General features: G+C 37.7%; 1 protein-coding gene and 1 long non-coding RNA gene across 2 annotated transcripts in view; one reads left to right on the top strand and one right to left on the bottom strand.

Moving 5' to 3' along the window:
- LOC125676169 (probable serine/threonine-protein kinase pats1) overlaps window positions 1–22,710 on the top strand; it is a 225,785-nt gene that overhangs the window by 80,153 nt on the left and 122,922 nt on the right. The gene's annotated exons all lie outside the window — the stretch shown is intronic.
- Window positions 2,637–21,915, bottom strand: LOC125676176 (uncharacterized). The gene is made up of 3 exons (XR_008801294.1): window positions 20,433–21,915; window positions 6,464–8,184; window positions 2,637–3,770 (listed from the first exon to the last, which is right to left on the bottom strand). It is a non-coding gene; the product is annotated as an uncharacterized LOC125676176 (long non-coding RNA).

Here is a 22,710-nt window from a genome sequence, read left to right as displayed (position 1 = left end):
CGACTAAAGAGGAACAATGAAACTTTCAGGTATTATAGATCTCTTGATTGTATAGTGCATGCACATTAATTTGTTTTTCGTTATCACTTCCGGTCGTAACCGGAAGTGATTGAAAGAATCACTAATTTCAAACTTTTTCTTTTAAATTGAAACCTACACTAGTTTATTAAGTCTCTTTCAAAGTATTCAAAGAATGTTGACCCCGTCGTTAGTCAAAACGGCTGCTGCCAGTTTCTCGATAAAATACTCTTATACCTTTCGTCTTTGTGCCCCCCCCCCTCCCCCTAAATCTCGATTATATTTCAAGTGTTTGATATGATTTTCAAATATCTTAAGAACACTATCAACATCTAGAGTTAAGACAATTTTATTTTTCTAAATTCACTTCCGGTCGGTAGTAAGCCACTACTTTTTCTTTCTTTAGTCTGCTTCTTTTTCTTGAGAACTCTTTCAAATAGAGACGTGAAACTTTCAGGGAATATAGACAATAGAGAGTCGCTGTGGTTTATGGAAAAACACATCTGAATATTACTTCCGGCCGTCACCGGAAGTTACGAGAAATGGATGAAAACTTCATTAACACACCTCTCATGTCTTGAAAAGGCACATTCTCTGATATATTTGAATGATTCTCGTAAAAACCGAAAGCTGTGTACCGGAAGTGTTCAAACGGAAGACCTACTCATTACTAGTAATGAGTGTCTAGTTAAGGTCTTCCGTTCTTCACGGAAGACCTTATAGTGATTCTACTTTTCCTATTAAGGTCTTCCGTTCTTCACGGAAGACCTTATAGTGATTCTACTGTTTCTTATTTTTATTTTTTTTGGACCAAATTTTGTGCAGGAGTTTTCTCGAAAACTATACAGTGGTTTTCAGTGAAACTTTCAGGAAAAATGCATTATATTATGAACTTTGTTTATCACAAAAAAAATTTCAGTTCCAAGTTATGGACAATTTCCTGATTTTCAAATGGAACTTTGTCCGCGAATGATCTACAGGAAGGGCTAAAGATATGAACTGGAGACTTATTAGAGATGATAGAACATGACTTATAAATTTGCAGAATCACTATTTCGTACGTTGTCATCACTTCCGGTCGCTACCGGAAGCGAATTTAAAAACTGGATTTTTTCAACTTTTTTGTTTTTTAATGTTTTTCGTTGATAAAGGTAAGATAAATAGAGACTCTTTATAGAATGCTGAATATGATATTTGTTTTTAAATTGATCAAACCAAACTCTAGATATTCGTAATTTTCTTTTTGAAGCGAGGTCCTCGCTAGTCTAATGGTTAGCGTAGTGGATTTTCATGCGGGCGACCCGGGTTCAATCCCCTAGATTACTCGAATATGTTTTTCCCACTTGATAACAAATGAAGAATTTAAGGTTATCTACTAGACACGGAAAGAACGGAAAACCTTCTTGTTGCCATGGCAACAAGTTTCTAGTTAAGGTCTTCCGTTCTTCACGGAAGACCTTATAGTTATTTTACTGTTTCTTCTTCTTATTATTATTAGGGCTTTCCATTTTTCAGTGGAAAGTCCTATTGTTATTGTTCTGTTTATTAGGGCTTTCCACCTTTCAGTGGAAAGTCCTATTGTTATTGTTCTGTTTATTATTAGGGCTTTCCACCTTTCAGTGGAAAGTCCTATTGTTATTGTTCTGTTTATTATTATTAGGGCTTTCCACCTTTCTGTGGAAAGTCCTATTGTTATTGTTCTGTTTATTATTATTATTATTATTTTCCTGCCGTCAAAAAAAATTTTCGTCTTAAGACTTATCGAAAAACTTTAGAGTCCATCCTAGAGCACTTCTTGAGAAACGAATACATTTCACCCTGCGTCATGGAACTTTGACCCCTTACAGAGTTATCGGACCTGTTAGCAGAAATCATTGTTATCGCTACTCCTTTTTAACCGTAAAGGATAGGAGGATGAAACCTTTGCTGAAGCATAGAGGTCAATTAGTAGAAGCGAAGAATTTCAAATGAAGGGATTAGGTGTCCCCTAAAGGGAGTTAATCCCCCTCATGTTTTGCGATTTGTCCCCTACAAATTGACGGCTCCTAAAGTCTTCGTCGTAGAGAGACGGAACCCACTGGGACGGGTTGGGTGACCTTGACCTTGAAAAAGTAGGTCAAGGTCAAAGGTCAAGGTCATCCAGAATGGCCAGAAAATGGCACTTTTTATACGCTCTTTCCCGCTTCAGATAGCATCGAAATATCACATGGGTCAGCATGGAATTCTGGACCGGTCTCGGCATCACGAATGTCAACTCTGAACTTTGACCGCTCTGCGAATGGCGGCGACTTAACGTCGAAAACCCCGTTATCGCTACTCCTACCAGACCGCGAGTCGTGGAGAGGCGAGACCTTGACCGACGATTTCACCATAAAAGACCCTCGCACAGAGAAGTTGACCGAGGGAAACCGAGAACCCCGAAGCACGGTTCTCGCCCCCGAAAGTCTCCGACGTCGTCGTTCGAGCCCACAACTTCTTCACGGATGTAGATAGAGACGCGGGACCACTTAAACGAAGCCCCGTGACCTCTCTGACCTTCAAAATCAGGTCAATGTCAAAGGTCAAGGTCACACTTTCTCCCCCATGGGTTTTTGAAGTTTGACCTTGAAAGTGGGTCAAGGTCAAAGGTCAAGGTCATGCATCCAGGGGCCAGTCTCCACGAGTAAGGCCAACCCACCCATCACGCCTGTCGTCCCCAAGGAAGAAATCCCCCACCCTTCAAGTGATCTGATTGTGATCAGCTGTTTCAATACACTATTTTGACCGGTCTCATGCCATGCAACAATTACAGGATTCTAGCTAATCTGACCTACACCTACACATCTGACCTACACCCACTTCTTCCATTTCTTGACTGTCTTGTCAATCAAACATGAATTCCATTTACATTCATGAAAAAACATAGGCCAGATTCAATTGTCTGCCTGCATCAACATAAAGACTAAGTTTTTTTTTTATAATGATGATGCAACTTTACTTGACAGTTGAACTCATTGACATTCCATCCTGACTGTCATTGTAAACAAATAAACACTTACCTGCAGGATCAGATGGGATGCAGTACTCCTATTCTCCGTTCAGATATCCTACATGCACTCAGACACTTTCTAATTCACCGGCGCCATTTTGGTTGTTTGTTGTCAAAGCCTATAAATCCGTATATGCATGCCTCCTTGGGTGAAATGACTGAAAGACATTGTCTCCGTGAATTAGAACACATAGGATGAGCCATTACAAACTGTATATTCAATTCCACAATCCACAACACACACGGTCAAATCCAGTGCATCTTCACAACATCTGACAACATGAGGCTTGTATAGACTCCCAGCATGCACCAGCAGTTACTACAGTCTAGGAAAATGGCACATCCGGTTTCTTTGCACCTCCAAATATCACATCTAACAGGTCTAAAGTCACCCCAAACACCTGCACAAGTCCCATTACACTTTTACCTGATATGTGCATATGTGCTGGCTACCCAACACCCACACCCCTTTTCTCCCTCAAATTTGACGGGTACTTAATGCGAAACCAAGCATTGAACACACCTCAACACTCAAATTTAGGCGGCAAATTTGAATTTCTTTTCTAGCCAAATCAATTTTTTTTTTTTGGTGAGGGTGGGGTGGGGTGGGGGGGGGGGGGCTTTTAGCATTTCAACACTACTGAAAAACCGCTAGAAGGTGGGAAGCCCTCTAATTGTTCGCGAACAATTAGGATCACTAGTTATTATTATTAGGGCTTTCCACCTTTCTGAGGAAAGTCTTATTAGGTCTTTCCATCTTTCTGTGGAAAGACCTATTGATATTCTTCTGTTTATTATTATTATTATTATTATTATTATTATTATTATTTTTCCTCCCCGTGATTTTGAGTTTCAACATTTATCGAAAAGATTTATAGTCCATAAGAATGTACTCCTTAAAAGATTTTGGCAGTTCACCCTGCGTATATGAACTTTGACCCCTCAAGGAGTTATTGCCCCTTTTGCAATAAAAGCTTGTTATCGCTACTCCTCCGAAACCGAACACCGTAAAGATACCAAACCTTCACTAATGTCTTCGACTAGTCAAGGAGACTCTTCAATCTATTCATTGCGAAATGATTCTTCGACCCCTTTTATGAGTTATTGCCCCTGAAAATTTTTGATTTTTACAAATAATTGAAAAATTTTAAAACCATTTATCCTAAAGACATGGGACTAACTGCATTAGAATCTTCATCCTTTGACCTTTTGATTTATATCAAGGTCAAAGGTCAAGGTCATTCAAAATTTGAGAAATTTAGCTCTGTTTATATATCTTTTGTCTTTCAACATATACTACATATCATTGCATCTTTAGTATGTCCTTTTAAATCTATTTTAAAGATTTAATTTCTGTACCTTAAGACTGACCCTTTTAAAAGTTATTGCCCCTTAGAGTATTTACCTTGTTATCGCTACTCCTCCGAAACCGTACACCGTAAAGATACCAAACCTTCACCAATGTCTTCGACTAGTGAAGGAGACTCTTCAATCTATTCATTGCAAAAAGATTCTTCGACCCCTTTTATGAGTTATTGCCCCTGAAAGGTTTTGATTTTTACAAATAATTGAAAAAAATTAAAACCATTTATCCTAGAGACATGGGACCAACTGCATTAGAATCTTCATCCTTTGACCTTTTAATTTATGTCAAGGTCAAAGGTCAAGGTCATTCAAAATATGAGAAATTTAGCTCTTTTTATATCTCTTTTGTCTTTCAACATATACTACATATCATTGCATCTTTAGTATGTCCTTTTAAATTTATTTTAAAGACTTAATTCGTGTACCCGAAGTTTGACCCCTTTAAAAGTTATTGCCCTTTACAGTATTAACCTTGTTATCGCTACTCCTCTGAAACCATAGACCGTAGAGACACCAAACCTTCACCAATGTCTTCAACTATTCAAGGAGACTCTTCAATCTATTCATTGCGAAAAGATTCTTCGGCCCCTTTTATGAGTTATTGCCCCTGAAAGTTTTTGATTTTTACAAATAATTGAAAAAAATTAAAACCATTTATCCTAGAGACATGGGACCAACTGCATTAGAATCTTCATCCTTTGACCTTTTAATTTATGTCAAGGTCAAAGGTCAAGGTCATTCAAAATATGAGAAATTTAGCTCTTTTTATATCTCTTTTGTCTTTCAACATATACTACATATCATTGCATCTTTAGTATGTCCTTTTAAATCTATTTTAAAGATTTAATTCCTGTGCCCTAAGATTGACCCCTTTAAAAGTTATTGCCCTTTACAGTATTAACCTTGTTATCGCTACTCCTCTGAAACCATAGACCGTAGAGACACCAAACCTTCATCAATGTCTTCAACTATTCAAGGAGACTCTTCAATCTATTCATTGCAAAAAGATTCTTCGACCCCTTTTATGAGTTATTGCCCCTGAAAGGTTTTGATTTTTACAAATAATTAAAAAAAATTAAAACCATTTATCCTAGAGACATGGGACCAACTGCATTAGAATCTCCATTCTTTGACCTTTTAATTTATGTCAAGGTCAAAGGTCAAGGTCATTCAAAATATGAGAAATTTAGCTCTTTTTAGATCTCTTTTGTCTTTAAACATATACTACATATAATTGAATCTTTAGTATGTCCTTTTAAATCCATTTTAAAGATTTGATACCTGTACCCTAAGACTGACCACTTTAAAAGTTATTGCCCCTTACATTATTAACCTTGTTATCGCTACCCCTTTGAAACCATAGACCATAGAGACACCAAACCTTCACCAATGTCTTCGGTTTCTCAAAGCACAACTTCAACATATTCAGTGTGAAAGGATCCACTGACCCCTTATATGAGTTATTGCCCCTTTATGTGTTTGTGCTAATCGTTAACTTTTAAACGGATAATCATAGAAACATGGGACAAACTGCAATGTGATCATTGACCTTTGACCCTGAATATTAGGTAAAGGTCAAAGGTCAAAGTTACTTCAAATATTGAGAATTTAGCTCTTTTTATATCTCTTTTGTCTTTCAACATACATCATTTTTCATTGCATCATTAGTATGTTCTTTTAAACCAATTAAAACATCTTTCTTGGCCCTTAAGCCGGGCTCCTTTAAAAATTATTGCCCATCTTACAAATAAAGCTTGTTATCACTAGTCCTTCGAAACCGTTAACCCTGGAGATACCAAACCTTAATCATTAATGTTTTGTACTGATTTAGTAGACTCTTCAATCTATTCAGTGCGAAAAGATTCACCAACCCCTTTAAATAGTTATGGCCCCTGAAAGTTTTCCAAGTTTACATTGACTTGAAAGTTTTTTGGCCTCATTTGACCTACTGAAGAATGGATCAAGATTGAAGGTCAAGAAACAAATCCAGAAAAGGTGGAAAGACCTCTAATTGTTCACGAACAATTAGGATTACTAGTTAGGGCTTTCCACCTTTCAGTGGAAAGTCCTATTGTTATTGTTCTGTTTATTATTATTATTATTATTATTATTATTTTCCTGCCGTCAAAAAAAATCTTCGTCTTAAGACTTATCGAAAAACTTTATAGTCCATCATATAGTACTTCTTGAGAAACGAATACAGTTCACCCTGCGTAATTGAACTTTGACCCCTTACGGAGTTATTTGACCTTTCGCAGAAATCATTGTTAGCACTTCTACTTTGTAACCGTAAATGATAGGAGGATGAAACCTTTTCTAAAACACAGAGGGTAATTAGTAGAAGCGAAGAATTTCAAATGAAGGGATTCGGTGTCCCCTAAAGGGAGTTAATGCCCCCTCATGTTTTGCGATTTGTCCCCTACAAATTGACGACTCCTAAAGTCTTCGTCGTAGAGAGACGGAACCCACTGGGACGGGTTGGGTGACCTTGACCTTGAAAAAGTAGGTCAAGGTCAAAGTCATCCAGAATGGCCAGAAAATGGCACTTTTTATACGCTCTTTCACGCTTCAGATAGCATCGAAATATCACATGGGTCAGCAAGGAATTTTGGACCGGTCTCGGCATCACGAATGTCAACTCTGAACTTTGACCACTCTGCGAATGGCAGCGACTTAACGTCGAAAACCCCGTTATCGCTACTCTCACTAGACCGCAAGTCGTGGAGAGGCGAGACCTTCGCCGACGAATTCCAGATGAAACGCTCTCGCACAGAAAAGTTGACCGAGGGAAACCGAGAACCCCGAAGCACGGTTCTCGCCCCCGAAAGTCTCCGACGTCGTCGTTCGAGCCCACAACTTCTTCACGGATGTAGATAGGGATGCGGGACCACTTAAACGAAGCCCCGTGACCTCTCTGACCTTCAAAATGAGGTCAAGGTCAAAGGTCAAGGTCACACTTTCTCCCCCATGTGTTTTTGAGGTTTGACCTTGAAAGTGGGTCAAGGTCAAAGGTCAAGGTCAAGCATCCAGGGGCCAGTCTCCACGAGTAAGGCCAACCCACCCATCACGCCTGTCGTCCCCAAGGAAGAAATCCCCCACCCTTCAAGTGATCTGTCTGTGATCAGCTGTTTATAATACACTATTTTGACTGGTTTCATGCCCAACAACAGGATTTTTGAGGTTTGACCTTGAAAGTGGGTCAAGGTCAAAGGTCAAGGTCACGCATCCAGGGGCCAGTCTCCACGAGTAAGGCCAACCCACCCATCACGCCTGTCGTCCCCAAGGAAGAAATCCCCCACCCTTCAAGTGATCTGATTGTGATCAGCTGTTTCAATACACTATTTTGACCGGTCTCATGCCATGCAACAATTACAGGATTCTAGCTAATCTGACCTACACCTACACATCTGACCTACACCCACTTCTTCCATTTCTTGACTGTCTTGTCAATCAAACATGAATTCCATTTACATTCATGAAAAGACATAGGCCAGATTCAATTGTCTGCCTGCATCAACATAAAGACTAAGTTTTTTTTTTTTATAATGATGATGCAACTTTACTTGACAGTTGAACTCATTGACATTCCATCCTGACTGTCATTGTAAACAAATAAACACTTACCTGCAGGATCAGATGGGATGCAGTACTCCTATTCTCCGTTCAGATATCCTACATGCACTCAGACACTTTCTAATTCACCGGCCGCCATTTTGGTTGTTTGTTGTCAAAGCCTATAAATCCGTATATGCATGCCTCCTTGGGTGAAATGACTGAAAGACATTGTCTCCGTGAATTAGAACACATAGGATGAGCCATTACAAACTGTATATTCAATTCCACAATCCACAACACACACGGTCAAATCCAGTGCATCTTCACAACATCTGACAACATGAGGCTTGTATAGACTCCCAGCATGCACCAGCAGTTACTACAATCTAGGAAAATGGCACATCCGGTTTCTTTGCACCTCCAAATATCACATCTAACAGGTCTAAAGTCACCCCAAACACCTGCACAAGTCCCATTACACTTTTACCTGATATGTGCCGGCTATGCAACACTCGCACCCTTTTTTTTCAAATATTTGACCGGTACTATCGTGCGAAACCAAGGCCTTAATCTCCAACACTACAACACTCAAGGCGGCAAATTTGAATTTCTTTTCAAGCCAAATCCATTTTTTTCTTTTTTTTTGGTGAGGGTGGGGTGGGGTGGGGGGGGGGCTTTTAGCATTTCAACACTACTGAAAAACCGCTAGAAGGTGGGAAGCCCTCTAATTGTTCGCGAACAATTAGGATCACTAGTTGTTATTGTTCTGTTTATTATTTTCCTGCCGTCAAAAAAAATTTTCGTCTTAAGACTTATTGAAAAACTTTATAGTCCATGATATAGTACTTCTTGAGAAACGAATACAGTTCACCCTGCGTAATTGAACTTTGACCCCTTACGGAGTTATTGGACCTTTCGCAGAAATCATTGTTAGCGCTTCTACTTTGTAACCGTAAATGATAGGAGGATGAAACCTTTTCTAAAACATAGAGGGTAATTAGTAGAAGCGAAGAATTTCAAATGAAGGGATTCGGTGTCCCTCAAAGGGAGTTAATGCCTCTTTATGTTTTGCGATTTATTCGTAAAACATGTCGAGCTTGAGAACGGTTTGTCGTAGAGACATGGGACCAACTGGAATAGGATCGGTGACCTTTGACCTTGAAAATTAGGTCAAGGTCAAAGGTCAAGGTCATCAGAAAAGAGGAAAAAATAGCACTTTTTATACTCTCTTTCCTGCTTAAGATAGCGTTGAAATATTATATGGGTAAGTATTGACTTCTTGATTGGTTTTGATAGTATGCATTACAACTTTCAACTTTGACCCTTCTGTGAATTTCGGAGACTCGCGTCGAAAACCTTGTTATCGCTACTCCTACTTAACGGAAAGTCATAGAGACACGAAACCTTCGCTAATGAATTCACAGTAAAACCCTCTTGCAAAGAAAAAATAATCAAAGGGATACGAAAACCCTTAAGCATAGTTATTGCCCCTGAAAGTCTCCAATATCATTATCTAAGCCTATAACTTTTATATTAATATAGATAGAGACATGGGGCCACTTGCTTTAAGATCGATGACCTTTGACCTTCAAAATGAGGTCAAGGTCAAAGGTCAAGGTCATAATCATTTTTTTTTCCATTTTAAAGGTCTTTCAAAGGATTTTTAGCATTGAGAAACTAACCGAAAGTAACCGAAAACCCCTAAACAAATTATTGCCCCTGAATGTCTTGATTAACGTTTTTAAGCTGATAGCTTTTACATTAATATAGATAGAGACATGAGATCATTTGCATTAAGAGCGATGACCTTTGACCTTCAAAATGAGGTCAAAGTCATCGTGAAAATTATTATTTAAATTTTCAAGGTCGTTTTGAGTTTCGTACATCATCTTAAATATTCTTAAATATTTTTTTTTTAAATCATTGTAGGTGGAAAGCCCTCTAATTGTTCGCGAACAATTAGGATTACTAGTTAGGGCTTTCCACCTTTCAGTGGAAAGTCCTATTGTTATTGTTCTGTTTATTATTATTTTTCTGCCGTCAAAAAAAATTTTCGTCTTAAGACTTATCGAAAAACTTTATAGTCCATCATATAGTACTTCTTGAGAAACGAATACAGTTCACCCTGCGTAGTTGAACTTTGACCCCTTACGGAGTTATTTGACCTTTCGCAGAAATCATTGTTAGCACTTCTACTTTGTAACCGTAAATGATAGGAGGATGAAACCTTTTCTAAAACATAGAGGGTAATTAGTAGAAGCGAAGAATTTCAAATGAAGGGGTTCGGTGTCCCCTAAGGGGAGTTAATGCCTCTTTATGTTTTGCGATTTATTCGTAAAACATGTCGAGCTTGAGCACGGTTTGTCGTAGAGACATGGGACCAACTGGAATAGGATCGGTGACCTTTGACCTTGAAAATTAGGTCAAGGTCAAAGGTCAAGGTCATCAGAAAAGAGGAAAAAATAGCACTTTTTATACTCTCTTTCCTGCTTAAGATAGCGTTGACATATTATATGGATAAGTATTGACTTCTTGATTGGTTTTGATAGTATGCATTACAACTTTGAACTCTGACCCTTCTGTGAATTTCGGAGACTCGCGTCGAAAACCTTGTTATCGCTACTCCTACTTAACGGAAAGTCATAGAGACACGAAACCTTCGCTAATGAATTCACAGTAAAACCCTCTTGCAAAGAAAAAATAATCAAAGGGATACGAAAACCCTTAAGCATAGTTATTGCCCCTGAAAGTCTCCAATATCATTATCTAAGCCTATAACTTTTATATTAATATAGATAGAGACATGGGACCACTTGCATTAAGACCGATGACCTTTGACCTTCAAAATGAGGTCAGGGTCAAAGGTCAAGGTCATCACCAAAATTAATTTTTTTTCATTTTCAAGGTCTTTCAAAGTATTTTTAGCATTGAGAAGCTAACCGAAAGGAACCAAAAACCCCTAAACAAATTATTGCCCCTGAATATCTTGATTAACATTTTTTTAAGCTTATAGCTTTTACATTAATATAGATAGAGACATGGGATCACTTGCATTAAGACCGATGACCTTTGACCTTCAAAATGAGGTGAAGGTCAAAGGTCAAGGTCATCGTGAAAATTATTAATGAAATTGTCTTGGTCATTTTGAGTTTCGTACATCATCTTAAATATTCTTAAATGTCTTTTTTAAAATCATTGCAGGTGGAAAGCCCTCTAATTGTTCGCGAACAATTAGGATCACTAGTTAGGGCTTTCCACCTTTCTGTGGAAAGTCCTATTGTTATTGTTCTGTTTATTATTATTATTATTATTATTATTATTATTTTCCTGCCGTCAAAAAAAATCTTCGTCTTAAGACTTATCGAAAAACTTTATAGTCCATCATATAGTACTTCTTGAGAAACGAATACAGTTCACCCTGCGTAGTTGAACTTTGACCCCTTACGGAGTTATTTGACCTTTCGCAGAAATCATTGTTAGCACTTCTACTTTGTAACCGTAAATGATAGGAGGATGAAACCTTTTCTAAAACACAGAGGGTAATTAGTAGAAGCGAAGAATTTCAAATGAAGGGATTCGGTGTCCCCTAAAGGGAGTTAATGCCTCTTTACGTTTTGCGATTTATTCGTAAAACATGTCGAGCTTGAGCACGGTTTGTCGTAGAGACATGGGACCAACTGGAATAGGATCGGTGACCTTTGACCTTGAAAATTAGGTCAAGGTCAAAGGTCAAGGTCATCAGAAAAGAGGAAAAAATAGCACTTTTTATACTCTCTTTCCTGCTTAAGATAGCGTTGAAATATCATATGGGTAAGTATTGACTTCTTGATTGGTTTTGATAGTATGCATTACAACTTTGAACTCTGACCCTTCTGTGAATTTCGGAGACTCGCGTCGAAAACCTTGTTATCGCTACTCCTACTTAACGGAAAGTCATAGAGACACGAAACCTTCGCTAATGAATTCACAGTAAAACCCTCTTGCAAAGAAAAAATAATCAAAGGGATACGAAAACCCTTAAGCATAGTTATTGCCCCTGAAAGTCTCCAATATCATTATCTAAGCCTATAACTTTTATATTAATATAGATAGAGACATGGGACCACTTGCATTAAGACCGATGACCTTTGACCTTCAAAATGAGGTCAGGGTCAAAGGTCAAGGTCATCACCAAAATTATTTTTTTTTCATTTTCAAGGTCTTTCAAAGTATTTTTAGCATTGAGAAGCTAACCGAAAGGAACCAAAAACCCCTAAACAAATTATTGCCCCTGAATATCTTGATTAACATTTTTTTAAGCTTATAGCTTTTACATTAATATAGATAGAGACATGGGATCACTTGCATTAAGACCGATGACCTTTGACCTTCAAAATGAGGTGAAGGTCAAAGGTCAAGGTCATCGTGAAAATTATTAATGAAATTGTCTTGGTCATTTTGAGTTTCGTACATCATCTTAAATATTCTTAAATGTCTTTTTTAAAATCATTGCAGGTGGAAAGCCCTCTAATTGTTCGCGAACAATTAGGATCACTAGTTAGGGCTTTCCACCTTTCTGTGGAAAGTCCTATTGTTATTGTTCTGTTTATTATTATTATTATTATTATTTTCCTGCCGTCAAAAAAAAATCTTCGTCTTAAGACTTATCGAAAAACTTTATAGTCCATCATATAGTACTTCTTGAGAAACGAATACAGTTCACCCTGCGTAGTTGAACTTTGACCCCTTACGGAGTTATTTGACCTTTCGCAGAAATCATTGTTAGCACTTCTACTTTGTAACCGTAAATGATAGGAGGATGAAACCTTTTCTAAAACACAGAGGGTAATTAGTAGAAGCGAAGAATTTCAAATGAAGGGATTCGGTGTCCCCTAAAGGGAGTTAATGCCTCTTTACGTTTTGCGATTTATTCGTAAAACATGTCGAGCTTGAGCACGGTTTGTCGTAGAGACATGGGACCAACTGGAATAGGATCGGTGACCTTTGACCTTGAAAATTAGGTCAAGGTCAAAGGTCAAGGTCATCAGAAAAGAGGAAAAAATAGCACTTTTTATACTCTCTTTCCTGCTTAAGATAGCGTTGAAATATCATATGGGTAAGTATTGACTTCTTGATTGGTTTTGATAGTATGCATTACAACTTTGAACTCTGACCCTTCTGTGAATTTCGGAGACTCGCGTCGAAAACCTTGTTATCGCTACTCCTACTTAACGGAAAGTCATAGAGACACGAAACCTTCGCTAATGAATTCACAGTAAAACCCTCTTGCAAAGAAAAAATAATCAAAGGGATACGAAAACCCTTAAGCATAGTTATTGCCCCTGAAAGTCTCCAATATCATTATCTAAGCCTATAACTTTTATATTAATATAGATAGAGACATGGGACCACTTGCATTAAGACCGATGACCTTTGACCTTCAAAATGAGGTCAGGGTCAAAGGTCAAGGTCATCACCAAAATTATTTTTTTTTCATTTTCAAGGTCTTTCAAAGTATTTTTAGCATTGAGAAGCTAACCGAAAGGAACCAAAAACCCCTAAACAAATTATTGCCCCTGAATATCTTGATTAACATTTTTTTAAGCTTATAGCTTTTACATTAATATAGATAGAGACATGGGATCACTTGCATTAAGACCGATGACCTTTGACCTTCAAAATGAGGTGACGGTCAAAGGTCAAGGTCATCGTGAAAATTATTAATGAAATTGTCTTGGTCATTTTGAGTTTCGTACATCATCTTAAATATTCTTAAATGTCTTTTTTAAAATCATTGCAGGTGGAAAGCCCTCTAATTGTTCGCGAACAATTAGGATCACTAGTTAGGGCTTTCCACCTTTCTGTGGAAAGTCCTATTGTTATTGTTCTGTTTATTATTATTATTATTATTATTATTATTATTTTCCTGCCGTCAAAAAAAATCTTCGTCTTAAGACTTATCGAAAAACTTTATAGTCCATCATATAGTACTTCTTGAGAAACGAATACAGTTCACCCTGCGTAATTGAACTTTGACCCCTTACGGAGTTATTTGACCTTTCGCAGAAATCATTGTTAGCACTTCTACTTTGTAACCGTAAATGATAGGAGGATGGAACCTTTTCTAAAACACAGAGGGTAATTAGTAGAAGCGAAGAATTTCAAATGAAGGGATTCGGTGTCCCCTAAAGGGAGTTAATGCCTCTTTACGTTTTGCGATTTATTCGTAAAACATGTCGAGCTTGAGCACGGTTTGTCGTAGAGACATGGGACCAACTGGAATAGGATCGGTGACCTTTGACCTTGAAAATTAGGTCAAGGTCAAAGGTCAAAGTCATCAGAAAAGAGGAAAAAATAGCACTTTTTATACTCTCTTTCCTGCTTAAGATAGCGTTGAAATATCATATGGGTAAGTATTGACTTCTTGATTGGTTTTGATAGTATGCATTACAACTTTGAACTCTGACCCTTCTGTGAATTTCGGAGACTCGCGTCGAAAACCTTGTTATCGCTACTCCTACTTAACGGAAAGTCATAGAGACACGAAACCTTCGCTAATGAATTCACAGTAAAACCCTCTTGCAAAGAAAAAATAATCAAAGGGATATGAAAACCCTTAAGCATAGTTATTGCCCCTGAAAGTCTCCAATATCATTATCTAAGCCTATAACTTTTATATTAATATAGAGACATGGGACCACTGGCATTAAGACCGATGACCTTTGACCTTCAAAATGAGGTCAAGGTCAAAGGTCAAGGTCATCATCAAATTTTTTTTTTCCATTTTCAAGGTCTTTCAAAGTATTTTTAGCATTGATAAGCTAACCGAAAGTAACCGAAAACCCCTAAACAAATTATTGTCCCTGAATGTCTTGATTAACACTTTTTAAGCTTATAGCTTTTACATTAATATAGATAAAGACATGGGATCACTTGCATTAAGAGCGATGCCCTTTGACCTTCAAAATGAGGTCAAGGTCAAAGGTCAAGGTCATCGTGAAAATGATTAATTAAATTTTCTTGCTCATTTTGAGATTCGTACATCATCTTAGATATTCTTAAATATCTTTTTTTAAATCATTGTAGGTGGAAAGCCCTCTAATTGTTTGCGAACAATTAGGATCACTAGTTAGGTCTTTCCACCTTTCTGTGGAAAGACCTTTTGTTATTGTTCTGTTTTTTATTATTATTATTATTATTATTATTATTATTATTATTATTATTTGTCTTCTTTTCTTTCCGCCGCGAGAAGATCTTGACGTTTTAAGACTTATCGAAAAACAATGTAGACCATCATATTTGACATCTCGAAACATGCTCAGATCTCACCCTGCGTATTTGATCTTTGACCCCTAACGAACTTATGGGACTTTACGCAAAAAACCCTTGTTATCGGATCACCTCGAAAACCGTAAATGATAAGAGCATGAAACTTTCACTAAATTCTTTAGTCTATCAAGCTGAAGCGTTGTAGTGTTTACTTTTAAGTTTTCAGTGATCCCTAAAGGGAGTTAATGGCCCTGAAAGTTTACGATTTTTACGGAAAAATTCAAAACTCCTAAAATATAAGTCGTAGAAAGACGGAACCAACTGGAATGGAATACTTGACCTTTGACCTTGAAAATCAGGTCAAGGTCAAAAGTCAAGGTCATCTAGAAACTTTAAAAATAAGCACTTTTCATACAGTTAAAAGCATAGAAAGTACAGAAAAAGTGTTGTATGCTCAAGTAGCCACAAACCAACTTATTCCAACGCATTGCATTACGACTCTGAACTTTGACCTTTCTTCAATTTACAGCAACTTGCGTAAAAACCATTGTTATCACTACAGTATGGAAACCGTAAATGGTACGAACACGAAATGTTCACTAAACTTATTGCCTGATCAATTGTAAAAGATGACTTCCTGTTTTTGATGGTTTCTCAATCCGTAACGGGAATTAATGCCCTTGAAAATTTTCGCTTTCGCGTAGAAATTTATAACTCCTAAATTATTTGTCGTAGGAAGACAGGACCAACTGAAGTGACATCCCTGACCTATGACCTTGAAAATTAGGTCAAGGTCAAAGGTCAAGGTCATCTAGAAACTTTGAAAATTAGCAATTTTCATACCGTCTAAAGCATATAAAGTACAGATAAGGTATACTATGCACAAGTAGTCAAGAACCAACTTAAGTCAACGCATATCATTACCATTCTGAACTTTGACCTTTGTTCGATTTACAGCGACTTGCGTAAAAACCATTGTTATCACTACAGTATGGAAACCGTAAATGGGACGAACACGAAATGTTCACTAAACTTATTGCCTGACCAATTGTAAAAGATGACTTCCGTTTTTGATGGTTTCTCGATCCGTAACGGGAATTAATGCCCTTCAAAGTTTTCGCTTTCGCGTAGAAATTTACAACTCCTAAAGTATTTGTCGTAGGAAGACAGGACCAACTGAAGTGACATTCCTGACCTTTGACCTTGAAAATTAGGTCAAGGTCAAAGGTTAAGGTCATCTAGAAACTTTGAAAATAAGCAATTTTCACACCGTCTAAAGTATATAAAGTACAGATTAGGTATAATATGCACAATAAGTCAAGAACCAACTTAAGTCAATGCATTGCATTGCGACTCTGAACTTTGACTTTTTTTCGATTTACAGCGACTTGCGTAAAAACCATTGTTATCACTACAGTATGGAAACCGTAAATGGGACGAACACGAAATGTTCACTAAACTTATTGCCTGACCAATTGTAAAAGATGACTTCCGTTTTTGATGGTTTCTCGATCCGTAACGGGAATTAATGCCCTTCAAAGTTTTCGCTTTCGCGTAGAAATTTACAACTCCTAAAGTATTTGTCGTAGGAAGACAGGACCAACTGAAGTGACATTCCTGACCTTTGACCTTGAAAATTAGGTCAAGGTCAAAGGTTAAGGTCATCTAGAAACTTTGAAAATAAGCAATTTTCACACCGTCTAAAGTATATAAAGTACAGATTAGGTATAATATGCACAATAAGTCAAGAACCAACTTAAGTCAATGCATTGCATTGCGACTCTGAACTTTGACTTTTTTTCGATTTACAGCGACTTGCGTAAAAACCATTGTTATCACTACAGTATGGAAACCGTAAATGGGACGAACACGGAATGTTGACTAAACTTATTGCCTGATCAATTGTAAAAGATGACTTCCTGTTTTTGATGATTCGTTGATCCCTAGGGGGAATTAATGCCCTTAAAAATTTTTAATTTAGCGTAGAAATTTACAACTCCTAAAGTATTTGTTGTAGGAAGACAGGACCAACTGAAGTGACATCCCTGACCTTTGACCTTGAAAATTAGGTCAAGGTCAAAGGTCAAGGTCATCTAGAAACTTTCAAAATAAGCAATTTTCACAACGTCTAAAGCATATAAAGTACAGATTAGGTATAATATGCACAATAAGTCAAGAACCAACCTAAATCAATGCATTGCATTACGACTCTGAACTTTGACCTTTCTTCGATTTACAGCGACTAGCGTAAAAACCATTGTTATCACCACAGTATGGAAACCGTAAATGGTACGAACACGAAATGTTCACTAAACTTATTGCCTGATCAATTGTAAAAGATGACTTCCTGTTTTTGATGATTCGTTGATCCCTAAAGGGAATTAATGCCCTTAAAAATTTTAAATTTAACGTAGAAATTTACAACTCCTAAAGTATTTGTTGTAGGAAGACAGGACCAACTGAAGTGACATCCCTGACCTTTGACCTTGAAAATTAGGTCAATATCAAAGGTCAAGGTCATGTAGAAACTTTGAAAATAAGCAATTTGTATACCGTTTAAAGCATATAAAGTACACATTTTTTTGTATTCAGAGACATTGTTTGAATGTCTGAAAAGGTGGAAAGACCTCTAATTGTTCGCGAACAATTAGGATTACTAGTTATTAGGGCTTTCCACCTTTCAGTGGAAAGTCCTATTGTTATTGTTCTGTTTATTATTATTAGGGCTTTCCACCTTTCAGTGGAAAGTCCTATTGTTATTGTTAGGGCTTTCCACCTTTCAGTGGAAAGTCCTATTGTTATTGTTCTGTTTATTATTATTATTATTATTATTATTATTATTATTTTTATTATTTTCCTGCCGTCAAAAAAAATCTTCGTCTTAAGACTTATCGAAAAACTTTATAGTCCATCATATAGTACTTCTTGAGAAACGAATACAGTTCACCCTGCGTAATTCAACTTTGACCCCTTACGGAGTTATTTGACCTTTCGCAGAAATCATTGTTAGCACTTCTACTTTGTAACCGTAAATGATAGGAGGATGAAACCTTTTCTAAAACATAGAGGGTAATTAGTAGAAGCGAAGAATTTCAAATGAAGGGATTCTGTGTCCCCTAAAGGGAGTTAATGCCTCTTTATGTTTTGCAATTTATTCGTAAAACATGTCGAGCTTGAGCACGGTTTGTCGTAGAGACATGGGACCAACTGGAATAGGATCGGTGACCTTTGACCTTGAAAATTAGGTCAAGGTCAAAGGTCAAGGTCATCAGAAAAGAGGAAAAAATAGCACTTTTTATACTCTCTTTCCTGCTTAAGATAGCGTTGAAATATTATATGGGTAAGTATTGACTTCTTGATTGGTTTTGATAGTATGCATTACAACTTTGAACTTTGACCCTTCTGTGAATTTCGGAGACTCGCGTCGAAAACCTTGTTATCGCTACTCCTACTTAACGGAAAGTCATAGAGACACGAAACCTTCGCTAATGAATTCACAGTAAAACCCTCTTGCAAAGAAAAAATAATCAAAGGGATACAAAAACCCTTAAGCATAGTTATTGCCTCTGAAAGTCTCCAATATCATTATCTAAGTCTATAACTTTTATATTAATATAGATAGAGACATGGGACCACTTGCATTAAGACCGATGACCTTTGACCTTCAAAATGAGGTGAAGGTCAAAGGTCAAGGTCATCGTGAAAATTATTAATTAAATTTTCTTGGTCATTTCGAGTTTCGTACATCATCTTAAATATTCTTAAATGTCTTTTTTTAAATCATTGCAGGTGGAAAGCCCTTTAATTGTTCGCGAACAATTAGGATCACTAGTTATAATTAGGGCTTTCCACCTTTCTGTGGAAAGTCCTATTGTTATTGTTCTGTTTATTATTATTATTTTCCTGCCGTCAAAAAAAATTTTCGTCTTAAGACTTATCGAAAAACTTTAGAGTCCATCCTAGAGCACTTCTTGAGAAACGAATACATTTCACCCTGCGTCATGGAACTTTGACCCCTTACAGAGTTATCGGACCTGTTAGCAGAAATCATTGTTATCGCTACTCCTTTTTAACCGTAAATGATAGGAGGATGAAACCTTTGCTGAAGCATAGAGGTCAATGAGTAGAAGCGAAGAATTTCAAATGAAGGGATTCGGTGTCCCCTAAAGGGAGTTAATGCCCCCTCATGTTTTGCGATTTGTCCCCTACAAATTGACGACTCCTAAAGTCTTCGTCGTAGAGAGACGGAACCCACTGGGACGGGTTGGGTGACCTTGACCTTGAAAAAGTAGGTCAAGGTCAAAGGTCAAGGTCATCCAGAATGGCCAGAAAATGGCACTTTTTATACGCTCTTTCCCGCTTCAGATAGCATCGAAATATCACATGGGTCAGCATGGAATTCTGGACCGGTCTCGGAATCCTGAATTACAACTCTGAACTTCGACCGCTCTGCGAAAGGCGGCGACTTAACGTTGAAAACCCCGTTATCGCTACTCCTACCAGACCGCGAGTCGTGGAGAGGCGAGACCTTGGCCGACGATTTCACCATAAAAGACCCTCGCACAGAGAAGTTGACCGGGGGAAACCGAGAACCCCGAAGCACGGTTCTCGCCCCCGAAAGTCTCCGACGTCGTCGTTCGAGCCCACAACTTCTTCACGGATGTAGATAGAGACGCGGGACCACTTAAACGAAGCCCCGTGACCTCTCTGACCTTCAAAATGGGGTCAAGGTCAAAGGTCAAGGTCACACTTTCTCCCCCATGGGTTTTTGAAGTTTGACCTTGAACGTGGGTCAAGGTCAAAGGTCAAGGTCACGCATCCAGGGGCCAGTCTCCACGAGTAAGGCCAACCCACCCATCACGCCTGTCGTCCCCAAGGAAGAAATCCCCCACCCTTCAAGTGATCTGATTGTGATCAGCTGTTTCAATACACTATTTTGACCGGTCTCATGCCATGCAACAATTACAGGATTCTAGCTAATCTGACCTACACCTACACATCTGACCTACACCCACTTCTTCCATTTCTTGACTGTCTTGTCAATCAAACATGAATTCCATTTACATTCATGAAAAGACATAGGCCAGATTCAATTGTCTGCCTGCATCAACATAAAGACTAAGTTTTTTTTTTTTTATAATGATGATGCAACTTTACTTGACAGTTGAACTCATTGACATTCCACCCCGACTGTCATTGTAAACAAATAAACACTTACCTGCAGGATCAGATGGGATGCAGTACTCCTATTCTCCGTTCAGATATCCTACATGCACTCAGACACTTTCTAATTCACCGGCCGCCATTTTGGTTGTTTGTTGTCAAAGCCTATCAATCCGTATATGCATGCCTCCTTGGGTGAAATGACTGAAAGACATTGTCTCCGTGAATTAGAACACATAGGATGAGCCATTACAAACTGTATATTCAATTCCACAATCCACAACACACGCGGTCAAATCCAGTGCATCTTCACAACATCTGACAACATGAGGCTTGTATAGACTCCCAGCATGCACCAGCAGTTACTACAATCTAGGAAAATGGCACATCCGGTTTCTTTGCACCTCCAAATATCACATCTAACAGGTCTAAAGTCACCCCAAACACCTGCACAAGTCCCATTACACTTTTACCTGATATGTGCATATGTGCTGGCTACCCAACACCCACACCCCTTTTCTCCCTCAAATTTGACGGGTACTTAATGCGAAACCAAGCATTGAACACACCTCAACACTCAAATTTAGGCGGCAAATTTGAATTTCTTTTCTAGCCAAATCAATTTTTTTTTTTTTTTTTTTTTTTTTTTTTGTTTGGGTGAGGGTGGGATGGGGTAGGGGGGGGGGGGCTTTTAGCATTTCAACACTACTGAAAAACCGCTAGAAGGTGGGAAGCCCTCTAATTGTTCGCGAACAATTAGGATCACTAGTTATTATTATTTTCCTGCCGTCAAAAAAAATTTTCGTCTAAAGACTTATCGAAAAACTTTATAGTCCATCATATAGTACTTCTTGAGAAACGAATACAGTTCACCCTGCGTAATTGAACTTTGACCCCTTACGGAGTTATTTGACCTTTCGCAGAAATCATTGTTAGCACTTCTACTTTGTAACCGTAAATGATAGGAGGATGAAACCTTTTCTAAAACATAGAGGGTAATTAGTAGAAGCGAAGAATTTCAAATGAAGGGATTCGGTGTCCCTTAAGGGGAGTTAATGCCTCTTTATGTTTTGTGATTTATTCGTAAAACATGTCGAGCTTGAGCACGGTTTGTCGTAGAAAGATGAGACCAACTGGAATAGGATCGGTGACCTTTGACCTAGAAAATTAGGTCAAGGTCAAAGGTCAAGGTCATCAGAAAAGAGGAAAAAATAGCACTTTTTATACTCTCTTTCCTGCTTAAGATAGCGTTGAAATATTATATGGGTAAGTATTGACTTCATGATTGGTTTTGATAGTATGCATTACAACTTTGAACTCTGACCCTTCTGTGAATTTCGGAGACTCGCGTCGAAAACCTTGTTATCGCTACTCTTACTTAACGGAAAGTCATAGAGACACGAAACCTTCGCTAATGAATTCACAGTAAAACCCTCTTGCAAAGAAAAAATAATCAAAGGGATACAAAAACCCTTAAGCATAGTTATTGCCCCTGAAAGTCTCCAATATCATTATCTAAGCCTATAACTTTTATATTAATATAGATAGAGACATGGGGCCACTTGTTTTAAAATCGATGACCTTTGACCTTCAAAATGAGGTCAAGGTCAAAGGTCAAGGTCATCATCAATTTTTTTCCATTTTAAAGGTCTTTCAAAGGATTTTTTGCATTAAAAAACTAACCGAAAGTAACCGAAAATCCCTAAACAAATTATTGCCCCTGAATGTCTTGATTAACGTTTTTAAGCTGATAGCTTTTACATTAATATAGATAGAGACATGGGATCATTTGCATTAAGAGCGATGACCTTTGACCTTCAAAATGAGGTCAAAGTCATCGTGAAAATTATTATTTAAATTTTCAAGGTCGTTTTGAGTTTCGTACATCATCTTAAATATTCTTAATTATCTTTTTTTAAATCATTGTAGGTGGAAAGCCCTCTAATTGTTCGCGAACAATTAGGATTACTAGTTATTATTATTATTATTTTCCTGCCGTCAATTTTTTTTTTTCATTTTAAGACTTATTGAGAAACCTTATAGTGCATCATATAGCACTTCTTGAGAAACGAATACAGTTCACCCTGCGTAATTGAACTTTGACCTCTTACGGAGTTATTTGACCTTTCGCAGAAATCATTGTTAGCGCTTCTACTTTGTAACCGTAAATGATACGAGGATGAAACCTTTTCTAAAACATAGAGGGTAATTAGTAGAAGCGAAGAATTTAAAATGAAGGGATTCGGTGTCCCCTAAAGGGAGTTAATGCATCTTTATGTTTTGCGATTTATTCATAAAACATGTCGAGGTTGAAAACAGTTTGTCGTAGAGAC

The sequence above is a fragment of the Ostrea edulis genome, chromosome 3 (genome assembly GCF_947568905.1).
Source record: "Ostrea edulis chromosome 3, xbOstEdul1.1, whole genome shotgun sequence".
Classification (NCBI taxonomy): Eukaryota; Metazoa; Mollusca; class Bivalvia; order Ostreida; family Ostreidae; genus Ostrea; species Ostrea edulis.
The sequence above is the reverse complement of the archived record's forward strand: the minus strand, read 5'-3'. Positions and strand labels throughout refer to the sequence as shown.